At 39.1% G+C, this 22,425-nt stretch overlaps 1 pseudogene; it reads left to right on the top strand.

Moving 5' to 3' along the window:
- Window positions 1-20,145, top strand: part of LOC150009352 (tubulin beta chain pseudogene) — a 36,539-nt pseudogene extending 16,394 nt beyond the window's left edge.
- The last annotated feature ends 2,280 nt before the right edge of the window (window positions 20,146-22,425 follow it).

Below are 22,425 nucleotides of genomic sequence, written 5' to 3'. Positions count from 1 at the left end.
CAGGACAAAATAAAACTGAAAGAGTTCATTAGATCCAAACCACTGTTATATGAGATGTTAAAGGGACTGGTTTAGAAAAAGGAGGATCAAGACAATGAAATCTAAAATGAAAACTGCATCACAAGAAACAACAGAAGCTAGGGAATTGAAACAAAGGCAAACTAAACAGGCAACGAGAGTGGAAAAAGAACTATAGGTACGGAGAACATATTGGGGGGAGGTCAACAGGGAGGGGGAATGGGGAGAGGGAGGGAGATGATATAAGAATTAAGGATCATGGTAGGAGGGAATGGAATAGACAGAGAGAGGTTGAGAAGAACTGTATGCACAACTAATGGACATGATCTAAAAGGGGGGGACAACTGGAGGGAGGGGGGCCACCGGGTGGAGGGGAGCAGAGGGAAGGGAAATTGGGACAAATGTAATATTATAATCAATAAAACACATTAAAAAAAAAAAAGCAAAACAAGAGCCTTCATATGCTGTCTACAAGAGACTCACTTCAGATTGAAAAACACATACAGAGTGAAAGTAAAGGGATAGAAAAAGGTATTTCATACAAATAGAAAAGAAAAAATAAAGAAAGCTAAGGTAGCAATACTTACACCAGACAAAAGAGACTTTAAAGCAAAGGCCATTATCTCCAGTTCCATCCATGTTGTCACAAATGGTAGGAGTTCCTTTTTTCTTTCTGCTGCATAGTATTCCATTGTGTCAATGTACCACAGTTTTTTTTATCCTAGAGAGAATTATGCTTAAGCCATGCAACAAAAGACAAATACCATATGATATCACCTAATACAGGAAACTAATGAATAACACAAACAAATGAGCAAAATTGAACCAGAGGCATGGAAACAAGGAGCAAACTAGCAGTGACGAAGGGGAGGGGGGAGAGGGGAGATGGAAAAGGGGGGTAAGAAGGGGAAAGGTCTAGTTAAGGAACTAGTATAAATGACCCATGTACATGGACAATGGGGTGGGGATTGACTGTAGGAGAAGGGTTGGGCATGGTGGGGGGGAATAATGAGGGTGAAATGGGACAACTGTAATAGAAAAACAGTAAATAAATAAAAAACAAAAACAAAACAAAGGCCATAACAAGAGACAATGAAGAACCCAGCAATTCCACTTCTGGGTATTTATCTGAAGAAACTCCAAACACTAAATCTAAAAGATATATACATTTATGTTTATTGCAGCATTATTTATAAGAGCCAAGATATGGAAGCAACCTAAGTGTCCATGAAAAAAAAAATGAGTGAATAAAGAAGTGGTGCATATATACGACAGAATATGTTTCAGCCATTAAAAAAAAAAAAAAGAATTCTTGCCATCTGTAAAACAGGAATGCGCCTAAAGGGTATTGTGCTGAGTGAAATAAGTCAGGCAGAGGAAGATAAGTGCCATATGATTTTACTTATATGTAGAATATAAAAAAATGAAGTAAATGAACAAGCAGAATAGAAATAGACTCATAGATATAGAGAATATTTTGATGGTTGACAGATGGCGGGGGAGGAGAATGGGTGAAAAAGGTGAGGGAATAAAGAAGTACAAATAGGTAGTTAGAGAATACTAATGGGGATGTAAAGTACAACATAGGATATATAGTCAATAATGTTGTCATAACTATATATGGTGTCAGATGAGTATTTCTTCCAGAAAGTAAAAAAGATTGCCCAACTAATTTTGAGGTGCTAGCATAACTTTTATACTAACACCCAACAAATATAATACTAGAAAGAGAAAACACAGGCCAATTTAATTCATGAATATATTTGCAGTAATCTAAGATAAAACAAGCTGAATCAACAATATATCAAAGGATAATATACCATGATCAAATTAAATTTATCCGGGGAATGCCCATTGATTTAACATTAGGAAATCAATTAATAGAATTTACTACATTAATAAGTTAAAAGAAAATTCATGATATCTGAAGTCTTGCAGAAAATATGTTTGCTAAAACTTGACATTTATGTACAATAAAACTCATAAGAAAGAATGAAACTTTCTGAATCTAATAAAGGATGTCAATAAAAAACCTACAGTAGCCCTGGCTGGTATGGCTCAGTTGGCTAGAATGTCATCCCATAGCCAAAAGGTTGCTCATGCCTGGATTGTTGTTGGATCCCCGGACTGGGTGCATGCAATCTGGGGATGCGTGCAGAGGCTACCAGTCAATGCTTTTCTCTTGCGTTGATGTTCCTCTGTCTCCTGTCATCTCTCCCTTCTCTCTCTAAAAGCTATGAAAAAATATCCTCAGGTGAGGATTAAAAAAAAAAAACCCTACAGTAAGTATTAAACTCTGTAAAAACTTAAAAGTTTTCAGCTTGAGATTGTGGATAAGATAAGAAACCTCACTATTATCATTTCTATTTAGCATTTAGCCAGTGTAATAGTAAGAAAAAGATATAAATGGTATAAGAGCTGGAAGGGGAAAAAATCTAAGACAGTCATTATTCTTTGATAAGTGTTCTATATGAAGATAATCCAAAGACTCTACTGATAAATGTTAGAATTAATAAAAGATTTTAACAATGTTGCTGGATATAGGATCAATCTACAAAAATCAAGAGTGTACTGTGCTAGTATTAAACAGAAAAAATAAATTTAAAAGATATTATTTAAAATAGCTTTAAAAAATCAATGCCTAAAGAATAAAATTAGAAAAAGACATGCAAAGACCTCTAAATAGAAAACTAAAAAAAATATTGTAAGAAATTTTTGAAAGACCTAAATAAGTGAAGAGATATAATATATCCATGGATAAGAAGACTTAATAATTTAAGTACATTAATTAAAAAAACCGATCTATAGATCCAATGCAATCCTAACCAAAATCTCAAAGTTTTTTTAAAAAACAGAACTTGACAAACTGATTACAAAAAATGAAAATGATTTGAAAGTCTACCAACAATAGAATGGATAAATAAATTGTGATATATCCAGAAGATGGAATGAAAATGAGTTAACAACATGCAACAATATGAATGACTTGAGAAGAAGCCAGATGCACGTGTGCACACGCACAGCCCAAGGATTTAGAAATGCATGTTTTGGTGAGCAATTACAGGTAAACACAAGGAAATGATTAAAAAGTTGGATGGGAGTGGAGAAGATCTGTGACAGGAAAGAGCATACAGTGGGTTCTAGGATGCTAGCAATGTTCTATTTCTTGACTTGGGTAATGGTTGTACAAGTATTTGCTCTATGATTAACCACTGAGTAGTACATTTTTTGTTTTGTGCACTTTTCTGTATGGGTGTCATATTTCACAATGGTTTTTGAAAGAGAATATTTGTTTTCCACATTTAGAATCAAGGTGTCTTAAGTTTTCATCAAAGAGACAAAATGAAAGAGAATGTAAAAGAAGTATTTGTTTAATGAGCTGTAACATGATAAAAACCGTAAGGGAAGGTAGTAGCCTGGACTGAGTCTAGGAAAAAGATTGTTGAAGACTAAGAATTTGCTGTTGTTTATTCAGCACTAACAATAAAAGAGGGACAGTGTGACTGAAGTATCACCAGCCAGGAACAGGGATGACTCTTTGTTCCACCTCAGCCTGGACAAAACAAGCCAAGCATTACCCAGCAACCTGTGCTCTGCCTCTGGGCACGGGAAGAAGCCTTGACTAATCTGGCTTCTTCAGTATTCAGAGATCAAGACAGGAAGTGGATTCCTTGAATAAAATGCATGAATATTCAGATTTCAGAAAAGGTATACTTCTGTTACATGTTAATAAAATGATACTCTGATCTAATTGTTTGGTCTTTACAGGCTTGTATGGTATGATGCAATTCCTTAGGAAATTATCACCTTTGGGTGATCTGATAAAATTGAGTTCTTAAACCTGTGTAGTAGAAGCTCAGACCTTAGTCCCAGCTTTATCCATCATACTAAGAGACTAAGGTGGAACTCTTAGCCAGTTTATCTCATCTCGTCAATATCATCAATACTGGCTGGTTATTACAAAGGGCATACCTGGGATCAGGACACTACCTGGGGAGAATTTTGGACTTGGAAATAATTTCTGTGGGGAGGACTTTCTTAACCCCCACATTTTATTCAAGGGGGAATTAGGGCTCTGTAATAGGCTTTATAAGAAAGAAAACTGCAGACTAATATCCCCCATGAACACAGACACAAAACTCCTCAAGAGAATGATTGCAAATAAAATCTAGAAATATATTCAGAGAGTTATGACCAGGTGGGTTTTATCACAGGAATATAAGGATAGTTCAAAATTTGAAAAGCAAATAATGTAATCTATCACAATAGAATTAAAGAGAAAAATCATATGACCATCTCAATACTGTATATGAAGAGAAAGCATTTGACAAAGTTCAACATCCACTCATGAGAAAAATTCTCGGCAGACTGAAAATAGAAGGAAACTTCCTCAAAATGATAAACCTGCAATGGACATGAAATTTAATGGTGAAAGACTGAATCTTTTCTACCTACAACTGGGATCAGAACGAGGATGTTCACTTTAACTACTTCTAATCAACATTGCATTGGAAGTCCTAACCACAATAGGCATAGAAAATAAATAATGTGAATTCAAATTGATAAAGAAGTTCAAAGCTAACACAAGGGAGTTCTGTATACCTTTTACCCAGTTTTTCCCAACGTCAACACCTTATATAACGTATAAAAACCAGGAAACTGATGTTAGTGTAATGTTGTTTAAACTGATTTTGATAAATGTATGAAGGCAATTCAATGGAGTAATTTGTCTTTTCAACAAATAGTGCTGGATCAACTGGATATAAAAATGGAAAAGTTGAAGTTTACACAAAAATTAATTCAGAATGGATTATAGACATAAACATAAAAGCTAAAGCTATACAACTTGCAGAAGACCATCTTAACAAGGATTTCTTAGAACACAAAAAAACACTCACCATAAAAGAAAAATGAACTTAAAATTTTAATCTCCTGTTCTTTAAAATATACCATTATAAAAATGAAAATTAAAAAGCAAGCCATAAACTGGGAGAAAATATTTCCAACATGTATATAACAGAAGAATAGTATCCAGAATGCCCCTGGCTGGTTTGGCTCAGTGGATTGAGCGTCGGCCTGCGAGCTAAGTGTCGCTGGTTCGATCTTCCAGTCAGGGCACATCAGAGAAGGAAAACTCTGATTCCAAAAAACCTCCGCTGCCTTGCGGCATACCTCTTCAGGGGAAAGGCTAAGGGAGTAAACCCTGACAGAAAATCCGGAGCCGGAGTCCCTAAGGCGGTTTGACGTTGTAGTCAACACCGGCAACTCCTGCGGCGCACCTGAAGCCAAGCTGTATTGACTTTGTCTTTCCCTTGGATCCTTCAGCTGCGAAGAGAGGGGGGGTCTGCTGCATGGGCAACAGCAGACCCTCCATATCACCCTGCCCAGGCTCTGTAGCTTCAGCTTCACTGGAGAGGATACTCCAGCGTCATCGCAAGATGTCGATTCAACACGGGAGGAGACAGATACCGTGTCACTCCCGAGTTGGACTGCACAGCCATTCTCGGCGGTGCAGATAGACTCTTAAGAAGCTACACCATCGTCTCTCGAGACGGACGGCTGCCGACGACGACGAGTATCCAGAATATATAAAATCCCTTGTAATGCAATAATACAGTATAAACAACCCAATTAGAAAATGAACAAAAGTTAATAGGTTTGGGGTTTCTTTTTGTAGTAATGGAAATGTTCTGGAATTAGCACAACATAGTGAATATACTAAAAACTACTGAAGAGTACACTTTAAAATGGTGAATTTTGTTATGTGAAGTATATTTCAATTTTTAAAAAGTGCCCTAAAAATAGCCAGGAGACTTGAACAGACAATCCATAAAAGGAAAAATATGAATAGCCAATATGCATATGAAAAAATGTTTATGATCATTAGTCATTAGGGCTAGGGAAATTAAAATTAAAACCACAACGAATACCTCTTCACACACACCAGAATGACTAAAATTTTTTTTAAATTGCAATACCAAGTGGTTGATGATGTTGTGAGCAACTTGAACTCTCCAACACTGCTAGTAGGTATGTAAAATGATACAGCCATTTTAACAATTTTGGCAGTTTCTTGTATTGTAAAAAACACTGTCCATGACCAGCAATTCCACTACTAGGTTTTTATCCAAGAGAAATGAAAATATGTTTTACAAAGAGATGTGTACACAATATTCACTGCAGTATTATACAAAATAGCTAAGAAGTGGAAACAGCCCCAAAGTGCATCAACCAAAGAATGGATAAACAAATTGTGATACAGTCATACTTCAGTACCCATTGACTTCAGAACTCATCAAACCCTGTACTTGTCACATTTTGACAAGAAAAAAATGTTTCAGCAATTGGTGCTTACTTGGGACTCATTGTGCTTGCTAGAACTTGTATGAGTCACGATGCCAACCCACAAGAGAAGATGCTTCATCATTTGGTATTCCTTGGTTTCGGCACTCATCATGAGTTCCAGGACAAATTAATAATGAGTACCAAGGTACTACACTATATCCATATAATAGAATTCTACTCAGCAATAAAAAGGAAGGAATGGCTGGTACACAAATAACAGTTTGGATCTCAGAGACATTATGTTGAGCAGAAGAAGCCAGACCCAAAAGGGTATGCAATGAATGATTCCAGTTATACGAAGTTCAAGAACAGGCGATAGAAATCAGATCAGTAGTTGCTTGGAGCAGGGAAAAGGGTTGGGGAGTTGACTATAAAGGAGATGAAGGAATGTTCAAGAGAAGTGATGTTCTATATCCTCATTGTAACAGTGGTTCTGTGGGGGTATACATTTGTCAAAAGTCATCAGACTATACACTTAAAATCTATGCATTTTAATATGTATTAGTTATACCTCAGCAAAACTGATTAAGCAAATTTAAAAGAGCATGAGACTTGGAAACAAACTACTTGGGGTTGAGTCTTTCATTCTTGGCTCCACCATTTAAAGGTGTATGACTTTGGACAAGTTATATATCCTTTCCAAACTCAGTTTCCTCATCTGAAGAATGGGGACGCCACTCAGATTCAAGAGGGGAAATACACCTGTTATATTCAGGCGTTGTGTGTGCATTAAGAACAGCTCTGGGCTGACTATGTGCTAGGTGTTTGCTGAGCAGTTTACACAAAAGATAAACTGACTGGATGGGAAGAAAAGATGTGTACAGTGGGCTCCTGGGTTCCTGTTTTCACTCTTGAACTCCAGAGGTGGGAGTGAGGTGGGGGATGTACTTGTTCACTAGGGCTACCAAAAATTATTGCAGATTGGGTTTCTTAAACAACAGAAATTTATCTTCTCACAGTTCCAGAGGCTGAAAATTCAAAATGAAGGTGCTAGTAAGTTTGTCTTTTCCCAAGGCCTCTTCCCTGGACTTACAGATGGCTCTTTCTTGCTGTGTCCTCCCATGGTCTTTTTTCTGTACACACCTCCCTCTTCTAAGAACTGCAGTTAGATTTGGGTTGGGTCTACCCTAACAGCCTTATTTAAAATTGATCACCTAAAAACCCTATCTCTAAGTGCAGCCACACTCTGAGGTCCTGGGGGTTACAGCTTCAACATATGATGGATATCCAACATATCCATATTGGATAGAAATATCTAAGAATAGGGCCTGAATCCTTGATTAATAAGTAGAGAGGCAGCTCAGAACAATCAAAGAGTAGCATGATGTGTGTGAGGGGCTGTCACCCAGCCTGGATCACCCAGCTGGTTGCAGGCAGGAAAATGCTGAATTTCAGTTAGAAATTAGTGAAAATATTCAGTTAGAAGATAGCTTGAGAGCCCGTGGAACTCAGTGAGAAAACACCTCGCTCAGGCTCTATACAGATTAAGAGACTTCTGGCCAAGATAGAGGCATAGGTAAACACACTTCACTTCCACACACAACTATAGCAAAAATTACAACTATACTACAAAGCAAACATCACCCAGATTCATCAGAAAATCAAGATGCATGGAAGTTGGACAACCAAGAATTTTAAAAAGTCACATTCATCCAGATGTGTGCCTTTTTTTTACAGCAGGCCATGGTACTAAGATGGGGAGTCAAAGCAGCTCTACCTAATACACAGAAACAAACACAGGGAGGCTGCCAAATTGAGGATACAAATAAATATGACCCAAATGAAAGAAGAGAACAAAACTCCAGGAAAAGAACTAAATGAAATAAAGATAGCCAATCTATCAGATACAGAGTTCAAAACGCTGGTTATCAAGATGCTCAAATAATTCATTGGGTTTTGCAACAGCATAAAAAAGACCCAGGCAGAAACGAAGGTTGCATTAAGTGAAATTTTAAAAAATCCACAGGAAACCAACAGTGGAGGGGTTGAAGCCGAGATTCAAATCAACAATTTGGAACATAAGGAAGAAAAAAGCATTCCATCAGAGCAGCAAGAAGAGAAAAGATTTAAGAAATGAGAATAGAATAAGGAGCCTCTAAAACATCTGTAAACATACCAATATCCAAATCGTAGTGGTGTGAGAAGGAGAAGAGGAAGAGCAAGAAATCGAAAACTTGTTTGAAAAAGTAATGAAAGAAAACTTCCCTAATTTGGTGAAGGAAATAGACATACAAGTCCGGGAAATACAGAGTCCCAAACAAGTTGAACCCAAAGAGGACCACAGCAAGACACATCATAATTAAAATGTCAAATGTTAAAGATAAAGAAAGAATTTTAAAAGCAGCAAGAAAAAAGCAGACAGTTACTCACAAAGGAGTTCCCATAAGACTGTCAACTGATTTCTCAGAAGATATTTTGCGAGCAACTAGGGACTGGCAAGAAATATTCAAAGTGATGAAAAGCAAGGACCTACAACCAAGATTACTCTATTCAGTACTATCATTTGGAATGGAAGGGCACATAAAGTGTTTCCAAGACAAGATAAAACTAAAGGAGTTTATAATCACCAAGCCATTATTATATGAAATGTTAAAAAGAACTATATAAGAAAAAGAAGATCAAAACCATGAATATTAGAATGGAAACAAATGCACAACCATCAACAAATGAACCTAAAAAACAAACTAAGCAAACAAACAGGACAGGAACAGAATCATTTGGACGGTTATCAGCTGGGAAGGGGAAGGGAGCAAACAGGAAGAAGAGGAAGAATGGGGGAAAATGTGCAGGGATTAAGAAGTACAAATTGGTAGGTACAAAACAGACAAGGGGATGTTAAGAATAATATAGGAAATGGAGTAGCCAAAGAACTTATATGCATCACCCATGGACATGAACTCAGGGAAGCAACTGCTGGAGGGGATGGGGGTACTGAGCAGAGTGGGGAGAGGGGTAAAATTCAGACAACTGTAATGACAAAATCAACAAAATATATTTTTTTAAAAATTACAATCGAAGAAATATCAGATCCCTTGTCTGCTTTGCTATTTTATAGCTGCAGGACCTTGGATGTGGCACTTATCCCTGAACCTGACCACATTAAAAGGGGATATGGTCTTATGTCATAGGGTTCTTGGGAAGAGCACATGGATGAATGCTATTAACATGGGGTTAACTAAATTAGGCCACGTCTGTGCCATAGAACAACACAGCTGCTGAAACTATGGGTTTATTATTTCAAAATAGAAAGTTTAAAAGAATGATAGCTGACCTGTGAAATACCACCTCACACAGGTCAAAATGTCTGTCATTAACAAATCAACAAACGGGCGCTATCAAGGATGTGGAAAAAAGGGAACCCTAGTGAAATCTTGGTGGGAATGCAGACTGGTGAAGCCATTGTGGAAAACAGTATGGAATTTCCTCAGAAAACTAAAAATAGAACTGCCTTTTGATTCAATAATTCCACTGCTGGGATTATACTCTAAGAATCCTGAAAAACCAATTCACAAGAACCTATGCACTCCTGTGTTCATAGCAGTGCTATTTACAATAGCCAAGTACTGGAAACAGCCTAAGTGCCCATCAGTGGATGAGTGGATCAAAAAACTGTGGTACATTTACACAATGGAATACTACGCAGCAGAAAGAAAGAAGGAACTCCTACCTTTCATGACAGCATGGATGGAGCTGGAGAGTGTTATGCTAAGTGAAATAAGTCAGATGGCAAAAGGCAAATACCATATGATCTCAACTATAAGGGGAACCTAATGAACAAAACAAACAAATGAGCAACATAGAACCAGAGGCATGGAAACAAGGAACAGACTGACAGTGACAAGATGGGAAGGTGGGAGAGAAAGGGGGAAAGAAAGGGAAGGGTCTAGTCAAGGAACAAGTATAAAGGACTCATGGACATGGACAACAGGGTAAGGATTGAATGTGGGAATGGGGGGTGGGGGCGGGACAATGGAGAGCAACAGGGAGTAAATTGGGACAACTGTAATAGAACAACAATAAAAAAAAAATGAAATTTAACACACACAGGAGCCTTCCGGCCAAGATGGAGGCCTAGACTGGCACGCTCCGTCTCCCTCCATAACTAAGAAAGAATACAAATACCGCAAAACCAGAAATAACCAGACGTTCCAGTAAATAAATGGAAGTCCAACATATGAAGTTATAAAGAAGTGGTGCTCGTCCGGATGAGTAGGAGGGGTGAAGCTAGGGCAGAGAGGTCAAGCTGTGCTGGTGGGGACAGCAGCGGCAGCGGCAGCAGCAGTGACGGCGGCGGGATGATGGTAAGCACAGACACCCATATTTAAGGGGAAGCGAAAAGCACCTGGGGAGCATCCCCAGCTGCAGACCAGACCCTTCAGCTTGCGATTCCAATGCCAGGGAAGGCAGACCACCATTGCCTTGGACTGTGAGGCCCGGAGTGGGTGGAGACAGAGGGGGAGGCTCCCAGTCTCTCAGCGGAAAGTGAACGGCAGGAATCCATCTCGGACCCCCATTGCCACACAAAATGCCACAGTGTGGTGAAAAGGGTCACCCAGTAGTGACTAGTGTATGGGGCTCCACCCCCTATAGCATAGGAGGTGTGACAGCTCCACCCAGGAAGCAAACTGTCAGGATGGCACAGATCATGATAGAGATCCTGGTAACTCAGCTGTCCAGACAGCAAATATCTAATCTAACAAAGCAGCAGATAGAATATCTTTCTGAGGCACAGTTCAGAGCTTTGGTTATAAGAATGCTTACAGACCTAACAGAAGATTTTAAACAAGACAGGGAAGGAATGAAGGCTAGTCCTGCTGAAATAAACAAAAACACATACAAAACTAGTGGTGAGGGAAAGAAAATCAGGGATCAAATCGACAAATCAGAACATAGGGAAGGAAAAAACAAGTCGACCAGTGCAGAAAGAGGAAATGAAAAGTGAGGAAAATGAGGAGAGGCTCAGAAACCTATGGGACAGCTATAAGCAGGCCAACATCCAAATCATAAGGTTGCCAGAAGGTGAAGAAGAACTAGAAATAAAAAAATTATGTGAAAAAATAATGAAGCAAAACTTCCCTAATTTGGGAAAGGAAATAGACTTACAGGTCCAGGAAGCACACAGACTTCCAAAAAAACTGAACCCAGGGAGAACCACACCAAGACATATAATAATCAAAATGTCAAAAATTAAGGATAAAGAGAGAATCTTAAAAGCAGCAAGAGAGAAGAAGAGAATTACATACAAAGGGGTCCCAATAAGACTATCAGCTGACTTCTCAAAAGAAACTCTGCAGGGAAGGGACTGGCAAGAAATATTCCAAGTAATGAAAAGCAAAAACCTACAACCATGATTACTCTATCCAGCGAAGCTGTCATTCAGAATGGAAGGGCAGAGAAAGTGCTTCAAGGACAAAGTAAAACTGAAGGAGTTCACTGGATCCAAACCACTGTTATATGATATGTTAAAGGGACTTGTTTAGGAGAAGGAGAATGAAAACTATGAACATTAAAATGAAAACTGAAGTCTCCAAGAGGCTGTCTAGGGCCAGACTGGTACACAGTCTGACACCACCAGAGGCAGGTCCAGGAAGTGCAGATCAATCTCAGAAGCAGCAACAAACAATCAGAGTCACAAAAATGGGGAGACAGAAAACAACCCCCCATTGAAAGGAAAGGAAGAACCCCCAGAAAGAGTGCTAAATGAAATAGAGGGAAGCAAACTATCAGATATGGAATTCAAAACATGGATTATGGGGAAGATCAATGAGCTCACTGAGCTCAAGGAAAACTACAAAGAACTCTAGGGAAACTACAAGGAACTCCAGGGAAACTACAAGGAACTTGATGAGAATTATACCAGCATGAGAAAGGACATAGAAGCTATCAATAAGAGCCAGGAAGAAATGAAGAATACAATCTCTGAATTGAAGAACACAGTAGAAGGAATTAAAAGCAGGCTAGAGGAAGCAGAAGATCGAATCAGTGAGCTGAAGGACAATGTAGAAAAAACTCCCAGACACTGAAACAAAATGAAAAAAGACTGAACAAGAATGAAGAGGTTTTAAGAGAACTGCAGGACAACATGAAACATAATAATATCCGTATCATAGGAATTCCAGAAGGAGAAGAAGAAGAGCAAGGGATAGAAAACCTCGTTGAAAAACTAATGACAGAAAACTTCCCTAACATGAGGAGAGAAAGAGTCACAGAAATCCAGGAAGCACAGAGGGTCCCAATTAAGATGAACCCCAACAGGCTCACTTCAAGACACATCATAATTAAAATGGTAACATTCAAAGACAAAGAGAGAATCCTAGAAGCAGCAAGAGAGAAACAACTAATGACATACAAGGGAGCTCCAATAAGCCTATCATCAGATTTCTCAGCAGAAACACTACAAGCCAGAAGGGAATGGCAAAAAAATATTCCAAGCAATGAAAAACAAAGGCCTACAACCAAGAATACTCTACCCAGCAAGGCTCTCATTCGAAATGGAGGGTGAAATAAGGAGTTTCCAAGACAAAAGAAGGCTAAAAGAATACATCTCCACCAAACCAGCATTGCAAGAGATGCTAAAGGGTCTGCTTTAAGAAGATGAAGAAACAGAGAGAGACAGAGAGGAACACAAGTACAAAGGGGGAATATGACAATGAATAAGTACCTATCAGTAATAACCTTAAATGTAAATGGATTAAATGCTCCAATCAAAAGACATAGGGTACACTGGCTGCTGTGGCTCAGTGGACTGAGCGTCAGCCTGGGAGCCAAGTGTCGCTGGTTCGATTCCCAGTCAGGGCACATGACTACGTTGCACGTCAGGTCCCCAGCTGGGAGCACGAGTGAGAGGCAACCACTCAGTGATGTTTCTCTCCCTCTTTTTCTCCTTTCCCCCCTCTCTAAAAAAAATAAAAAAAATAAACAAACAATTAAATTTAAAAATTAAAAAAAAGACATAGGGTAGCTGAATGGATTAGAAACATGACCCACATATATGCTGTCTACAAGAGACCCACCTTAGAACAAAAGATCTACACAGACTGAAAGTGAAGGAATGGAAAAAAGTATTTCAAGCAAATGGACATTTAAAAAAAAGGCTGGGGTAGCAATACTTATATCAGACAAAACAGATTTCACAGCAAAGTCCATAAAAAGAGACAAAGAAGGACATTTAAGAATACTTAAGGGAAAAATCCATCAAGAAGATATAACCTTTGTAAACATATATGCACCCAACTTAGGAGCACCCAAATATGTAAGGAAACATTTGAAAGACTTCAGGAAGGATATAGACAGCAACACACTCATAGTAGGGGACTTTAACACCCCATTGTCAACAACGGACAGATCTTCGAAGCAAAGAAACACCAAGGATATTGAGGCATTGAATAACACTCTAGATGAAATGAACTTAATTGATATATACAGAACTTTTCACCCCAAAGAAGCAAAATATACATTCTTTTCAAGTGCACACGAAACATTTTCAAAGATAGACCATATGGTAGGACACAAAACAAGCCTCAACAAATTCAAGAAAATTGAAATTATGTCAAGCATCTTCTCAGATCACAATGGCTTAAAACTGGAAATCAACTTCAAGGAAAAAAGTCAAAAACATTCAAAATCATGGAGAATGAATAACATGCTATTAAGTAATGAATGGGTTAACAAAGGCATCAAGGAAGAAATCAGAAAGTTTCTGGAAACTAATGATAATGAACACACAGCAACCCAAAACGTATGGGATACAGTGAAAGCAGTCCTGAGAGGAAAGTTCATAGCAATACAGGTCTACCTAAAAAAGATAGAAGAATCTCTAACAAAAAACAACCCTACAGCTACAAGAACTAGAGGAAGAACAACAAACAAAGCCCAGAGTGAGTAGAAGGAAGGAAATCATCAAGATCAGAGCAGAATTAAATGACATAGAGACTAAACAAACAATTCAAAAGATCAACAAAAGTAAAAGCTTGTTCTTTGAAAAGATAAACAAAACTGACAAGCCTTTAACCAGGCTCATCAAGAAAAAAAGAGAGAGGACCCAAATAAATAAAATCAGAAATGAAAGAGGAGAAATCACAACCGATACCACAGAAATACAAAAGATTGTAAGAAATTATTACGAACAACTGTATGGCAAGAAATTTGACAACCTAGATGAAGTGGACAAATTTCTGGAAACATATAATTTTCCAAAACTGAATCAAGAAGCAGCAGAAAGCCTGAACAGACCAATAACAACTAGTGACATTGAAGCAATAATCAAAAAACTCCCAGCACACAAAAGCCCTAGACTAGATGGCTTCACAGGTGAATTTTACAAAACATTTAGGGAAGAACTAACTCCTATCCTCCTCAGACTATTCCCAAAAATCCAAGAAGAGGGAAGACTTCCAAACTCATTCTATGAAGCCAGTATTACCTTAATTCCAAAACCAGGTCAAGACACAACAAAGAAAGAGAACTACAGGCCAATATTACTGATGAACATAGATGCTAAAATCCTCAACAAAATATTGGCAAACCGGATCCAGCAACACATTAGAAAGATTATACACCACAATCAAGTGGGATTCATCCCAGGGATGCAAGGATTGTTTAATATTTGCAAATCAATAAACGTAATACACCACATAAACAAAATGAAAGAAAAAAACCACATGATCATATCAATAGATGCAGAAAAAGCATTAGATAAAGTACAACACCCATTTATGATGAAAACTCTCAGCAAAATGGGAATAGAGGGAGCATACCTCAACATAATAAAGGTATGTACGAGAAACCTGAAGCCAACATCATAATCAATGGGCAAAAATTGAGAGCATTCCCCCTGAGATCAGGAACAAGACAAGGATGTCCACTCTCTCCACTCCTATTGAACATAGTCTTGGAAGTTCTAGCCACAGCTTTCAGGCAAGAAAGAGGAATAAAAGGCATCCAAATTGGAAAAGGGGAAGTAAAACTGTCATTATTTGCAGATGACATGATAGTGTACTTAGAAAACACTATAGACTCCACAAAAAAACTACTTGACCTAATAAGTGCATTCGGCAAAATAGCAGGGTACAAAGTCAATATTCAGAAATCGAAGACATTTCTGTATACCAACAATAAAGTTTCAGAGATAGAAGCTAAAAGAAAAATCCCATTTACCATAGCAACAAGAAAAATAAAGTACCTAGGAATAAACTTAACCAAGGAGGTAAAAGACTTGTACTCAGAAAACTACATATCACTGAAGAGAGAAATTAAGGAAGATACAAATAAATGGAAGCATATACCATGTTCATGGATGGGAAGAATCAACATCATTAAAATGTCCATACTACCCAAAGCAATTTATAGATTCAATGCAATCCCTATTAAAATACCAATGACATGTTTCACAGACCTAGAACAAATACTTCAAAAATTTATATAAAACCAAAAAAGAGCTCGAATAGCCACCGCAATCTTGAGGAAGAAGAATACAGTAGGAGGAATCACAATACCTGATATCAAACTATACTACAAGGCCACGGTAATCAAAACAACCTGGTACTGGCATAAGAACAGACATATAGATCAATGGAACAGAATAGAGAGCCCATAAATAAACCCAGGTCTATATGGTCAACTAATACTTGACAAAGGGGGAAGGAACATAAAATGGAGTGAGAAGAGCCTCTTCAACAAATGGTGTTGGGAGAACTGGACAGGGACACACACACAAAAAGAAACTAGACCACCAACTAATGCCATACACCAGAATAAACTCAGGATGGATCAAAGACTTAAATGTAAGCCGAGGCACCATAAAAGTCCTAGAGGAAAACATAGGCAGGAAAATTTCAGATATCTCATGTAGCAACATTTTCAATCATATCTCTTCTAAGGCAAGGGAAATAAAGGAAAGAATAAACAAATGGGACTACATCAAACTAAAGAGTTTCTGCTCAGCAAAAGAAAACATCAGCAAGATGAAAAGGAAACCAACTGTACGGGAAACTACATTTGCCAATGATACCTCAGACAAGGGATTGATCTCCAAAATATATAACGAACTTATACAACTCAACACCAAGAAGACAGACAACCCAATTAAAAAATAGGCAAAGGACCTAAACAAACACTTCTCCAAAGAGGACATTCAGAGGGTCCATAGACATATGAAAGAATGCTCAACATCACTAACCATCAGAGAGATGCAAATAAAAACCACAATGAGATATCACCTCACACCAGTCAGAATGGCCATCATCAACAAATCAACAAACAACAAGTGCTGGTGAGGATGCAGAGAAAAAGGAACACTTTTCATGGGAATGCAGACTGGTACAGCCACTATGGAAAACAGTTTGGAATTTCCTCAAAAAACTAAAAATGGAACTGCCTTTTGAACCAGCAATTCCATTGCTAGGATTATATCCGAAAAGTTCTGAATCACCTATTCAAAGGAATCTATGCACCCCTATGTTCATAGCAGCACTATTTACAATAGTCAAGTTCTGGAAACAACCTAAGTGCGCGTTTGTAGATGAGTGGATCAAAAAACTGTGGTAAATTTACACAATGGAGTACTATGTAGCAGAAAGAAAGAAGAAACTTCTACCATTTGCAATGTCATGGTTGGAACTAGAGAGAATTATGCTTAGCGAAATAAGCCAGGCAACAGAAGAAAAATGCCTTATGCTATCACCTATTACAGGAGTCTAATGAACAACACAAACAAATGAGCAAAATTGAACCAGAGGGCATAAGCCTATGATCTCATTACCTGAGTGATTGTCTGTACGTATAGGCCTCACTTAATCCTGTCTGCATCGCTGCCTCCTGAGACTCAATGGTTTGGCTGAACTAAGTGGCTGGGTTGGTGAAGAACGGGGTGGTCTGTGGGCTTCACTTTAAAACTGGTTTCTCTTTTCTGTCCTAAAGACTTGGACAGAAAGAGCCCAGAGGCCTGAGAGGGGGGAAACCTAAAATATTTCCCTCAGCCCAAACTAAGTATAATGGGCAAAAGGGTTTTGGACAGGTGAGATGTGCCTGGCACACCTTCCTCCAAAGAATCCTTTTTTTCCCTAATGTGGGACATTGAAAAATTAATACCTGCTTTTTGTCATCTAGTGGTTATAGATTGAATGATGCCTTTTAACCCTGTTGCCAAATCTGTTGCCCCCAGAATACAACAAGGATGCCAGCCTGTTAAACCAAGCACGCCGGTGTCCGGGGACAGCCAACTGACCTGGAGTCTGCAAGATCCTTCCCCATGTGGGAAGGCTACCCTCCCCTCCATACCCCCATTCTTATTAGGGATTTCTGGACTCAAGGGTAGGTAGGACGACAAACATGTCCAGCTTGAAGCAGCTAGAGGAGCACAAGACCTTCGACCATTGTCCTTTATAAGATTATAAAGGGTCTTAAGTCTGAGAGGGGGAGAATTGTTATTTTTTATTGTTAAAATAATTAATTATTTATTTATTTAAAACAAAAAGAGAATAATATAGGAAAGGGTAAAGCTAGAGAACTTGTATGTACAACCCATGGGCATGGACTGCGGTGGGGTGGGGGGAATTTCTGGGGGAGGGGTGGTTCTGGGCAGAGGGGAGCAAAGGGGGAAAAACTGGAACTATTGTAACAATATAATCAATAAAATATACTTTAAAAAAGTTAAATTAAATTAAAAAAGAAAACCGAATCATAACAACCAACAACAGAAGCTAGGGAATTGAAACAAAGGCAAACTAAGTAGGCAACAAGAGTGGGAAGAGAATTATAGGTATGGGGAACATTTTGGGGGGCAGTCAGCAGGGAGTGGGAAGAGGGGAAAGGGAGGAAGATGGTACAGGAATTAAGAAGCATAGTAGGAGGGAGTGGAATAGACAGGAAGATGTTGAGAAGAACTATATGCACAACCAATGGGCATGGACTAAGGAGGAGGGACAACTGGAGGGGGGGGGGGGTCACCGGGTGGAGGGGAACAAAGGGAAAAGAAATTGGGACAACTGTAACAGTATAATCAATAAAGCATATTAAAAAAATTAAAGAATAAATAAATAAATACACTTAAAACAGACAAACAAAAAAAGCTCTATGATACATAACTGAATTAGGAAAGCAAATATCAATACAGTATCAGTGGGCCTCAGAATCACTGTGGATTTTCACTGAATTGTTCTAGAGAGAGACCTAGGTGCTGGCATTTAAAAACTAACTAATAACAAAGGTTTTTCTCATCTGCATCCAAGAGCTAAGAACAACTGATAATAATAAGGGCTAACTACAATATTATTTTGTCCTTACTGTAACAGACACTAAGCCATTGTGTATATTAACTCACTGAATCCTCACAACTACCCCATTTCACAGAGAAAGTGAGTCACAGAGAGGTTAATAAGCTTGTTCATAATCACACAGCTAATGGATGGTGGAGGTGGGATTTGAACCCAAAGTGGTTCCAAAAATCTAGTAGAATTTCACGGGTTAGGGGAAGTAGAAGAGCAGCATTTAGGAATTTTCAGTTTAAGTCTGTAGGGGAGGGGACCAGAAATACAATGATTAGCCAGGTTTGGAAACTTAGAACCACTGTTCCCAACTACCCAATAAAAACCTCCCAGGGAACTTTTTAAAAACAGAAACAAAAACAACCAGGGAACTCTTTAAATGTGGAGATTCCTGAATATCGTACCTGGAGATTCTGATTCCTGGGTCTGGGGCAGGACCTAGGGATCCATATGTGTGGCCAGGCTCCCAGGCAGGGCCAGCACCATAGGTGTGGGACCTCTAGCCACAGAGAACCAGAGCTTGGTTCAAAGCTCTGCTGTTGACAGGTTGAAATTCTTCATAACTTTATCCTTGAACTCATGTTTTGTAAGTGATGATACACTGATGTGTGCTGGGGGCTGAGAGGTTCAGGACACCTGTGATCTCACCTCTTACCACCTCTCTGCTTCTCTGAAACTGGTTCTCTAGCCAGCGCCCTCCTCGCTGGCGCCCTGGGTGGCCCTTGCCCCGTGACCACTGCCGTTCTCTGCCTTTCACCCTCTAATCCTGATTCTCCCTGTTGTTCGGTCTGTGCAAATGCAGGTTACTGCTTCTCAGTCCTCCCTCCTGAGCCACCAGTGTACAAGGTGACAGGAAAGCACAGGAGGGGACACCACCGGAGTAAGACTGCAAGTCCGTGCTTTTCAGTGTAAGTTGGTTCAAAGAGGTAACATTTTGGAGGAAGGCGGTAAACGGGTGTGGCACAGGAAGCAATTGATATGGATGCAGGTGCAAACGGGAACTGGGGCTTACCCGAAGTGTAAGACTGTGTTCTTAACCCATAGTCGTACTGTACTATTAATAGAATCATGTGGCAACAGTGGAAAATACTGATAATCACTGCCCACCCCCACCTTCCGGTCTCTGTCAATCTGGTCTGGGGTGGGATGCCCAGATATTTGTCTTTAGAAGTTCCCCTTTGATCAAATCACCCACTAAGGTTAAGGGACTGCAGGAGTACCCAGACGATTTCCACGGATGGATTAGGGACTGCAGGTACTCTGTACACTTGGATCCAAACTTTCAGAGCTGGAAGTCTCTCCACCCCACACCTTCCATTTACTCAGGGCTATTCCCGGCTGCTATTTCACAAGAAAAACGAATGCCGGAAAGATTGAGGGGGGACTAGGACCCTGTCCTCGCTCCCAGTCCACCCCTTCCCGTTCCAGGTACCTGGATGCTAGAAACCCCATAGTGACTGCGCCTCAATGCTTGCAGCACTCGGCGCTAAAGGCGCGCGAGGGCCAGGGCTGGCTGTGAAATCCAAATGTTTCTTCTGCTTTATTTTATCCAGGCACCCTGATTGCAGACGGTGGTGCCGACCCCGGGCGCGATCGACGCTAGGTGGCGCCCGAAAGCTGCGCTCCCTGGAGCCCTAGGGGCTCTGATGGTGCTTGGGGTCTTGCTGCTCTGGGTAGCAGAGCTACGCCCTTTGTGTGGCCCCATTTCCTCGCCTCCTTCACAGGACTGTCTATCGGGCGGGTTAGGGTGATAATTTCTCAAGACCTAGCACTTGCTCGGCCCCTAGTGAGTATGTAATCTAAGGTACTTACCTTTCTTCTTGCTTTCTCTTACTAGGGAGGCCTGTTTTTTAGGTGAGTTGCACTTCTTTGTTAGCAAATCTGGAAGTTTATTCAAAGATTTCTTGCTCAATACGTGTCTCAGAGGACAGTCAATTGGCCAAAAAAATCACATTTTTAAAAAGCAGGAAATTTATCAGAATAGGGTCAAAGAACATTTTTCTATAATAATGTGATGGGTAAGGAAAATCACAAGAGGATTTCACTATGAAATCCCAACATAAAAAGTATCCAGTTTTGTTCAGCATTATTTCTTATAGAGTGCTTCAAATATTTGATAACAATTGTAGAACTAGGGGACCCATCACCGATGGGTTGCTACTAGTATTAGCCCTCCTAACGCACATAATGTCACAAAAAACCCAACAGCCACATGCATTTTTGAAATAAAGTGTTATCTTGCAGGTCTGAGTACTTAAAATATTTCTTTTTAGAAACTTGATTTAGCTTTTGCAAAATGGTCTTTCCCGATGTTACCAATTATTTCTTTTTCTCCCTCCCCATTTTATTTGAAAGATTTTGTCAACTAATATTTATTTGCCAGTCTCTGAGTGAGACCTTTGAAATATAGAAATAATAGGAAACTGTCCCCTACCCCTACAAAACTCACCACCTATTGGGGAGAAAGGAAGGTATGTAAATAACACCGACACTATGTGCTCAGGGATTTAATGAAAACCTGTGTGTCCCTGGGAAGCATAAAGGAGCAATTCATTATTTTTTAAAAACTTTGTATCATGGAAATTTCAAACATAAACAAAAGTAAAAGGAATAGTATAATGAATCCACTCTGCCTGTCACCTGGCTTACAAAATTATCAACATTTTGCCAATCTTGTTTCATCTATGCCTCACTATCTTGCTGGTTATGTTTTTACAGTGTTGTTAAGGTATAATTACATACTATAAAATACACCCACTATAAATGCATAACTCAATGGTTTTTAGTGAGTTTATAATTGTGCAACCATCATCACAATCCAATTTCTGAACATTTCTACTATCCCCCAAATTTTGCCCATGCCTATGCACAATCAATCCTTTCTCATACCTAGGCTTACACAACCATTGACCTTCTTTTTGTCTCTATTAAGTTTCCTTTTCTGGAGATTTCATGCTAATGGAAATTAATAAATTTGTAATATTTTGTGTCTGGCTTCTTTCACTGAGTATGTTTTCAAGCTCTGTTGTAACATGTATCAGAACTTTATTCCTTTTTATTGCTAAATAATATTCCACTGTATGAATATATCACATTTGACTTATCTGTTATGAGTTGATGACACATGTGGGTTATTTCCACCTTTGGCTATTATGAATAACATGTCTGAAGATTAACTTTCACATCTTTTTGGTAGGTATACCAGAGTGGAATTACTGGATATTTGTGGTAAGCTTATGCTTAGCATTATAAGAAACCACCAATTTTTCTGCCCAAAATGGCTATTCCATTTTAAATTTTCATCAGGAAAAGGATTCTAGTTGCTCCACATCCTTGCCAACATTTCTTTCTTTTTTATTATTGTGGCACCTTATTGTAGTTTTTTTTTTTTAAGTATATTTTATTGATTATATTGTTACAATAGTTCCAATTTTTTCCCCTTTGCTCCCCTCCGCCCAGCACCCCCCTTCCCCAACAATCTCCTCTCCAAGTCCATGCCCATGGGTCGTACATACAAGCTCTCCCGTCTCACCCTTTCATATGTTCTTCTTCTTCTTTTTAAAAAATAATTAATTAATTAGTTAAATATTTTAACAATAAAAAATAACAATCCCTCCCTCTCAGACTTAAGACCCTTTACAATCTTATAAAGGACAATGGACGAAGGTCTCGAGCTCCTCTAGCTGCTTCAAGCTGGACAAGGTCGTCGTCCTACCTACCCGTGGGTCAAGAAATCCCTAATAAGAGTGGGGGTGTGGAGGGGAGGGTGGCCTTCCCACATGGGGAAGGATCGTGCAGA

This window comes from Furipterus horrens, unplaced genomic scaffold, assembly GCF_987537825.1.
Source record: "Furipterus horrens unplaced genomic scaffold, mFurHor1.1.pri manual_scaffold_5, whole genome shotgun sequence".
NCBI lineage: Eukaryota > Metazoa > Chordata > Mammalia > Chiroptera > Furipteridae > Furipterus > Furipterus horrens.
This window is presented reverse-complemented; position numbering and strand designations above follow the sequence as displayed.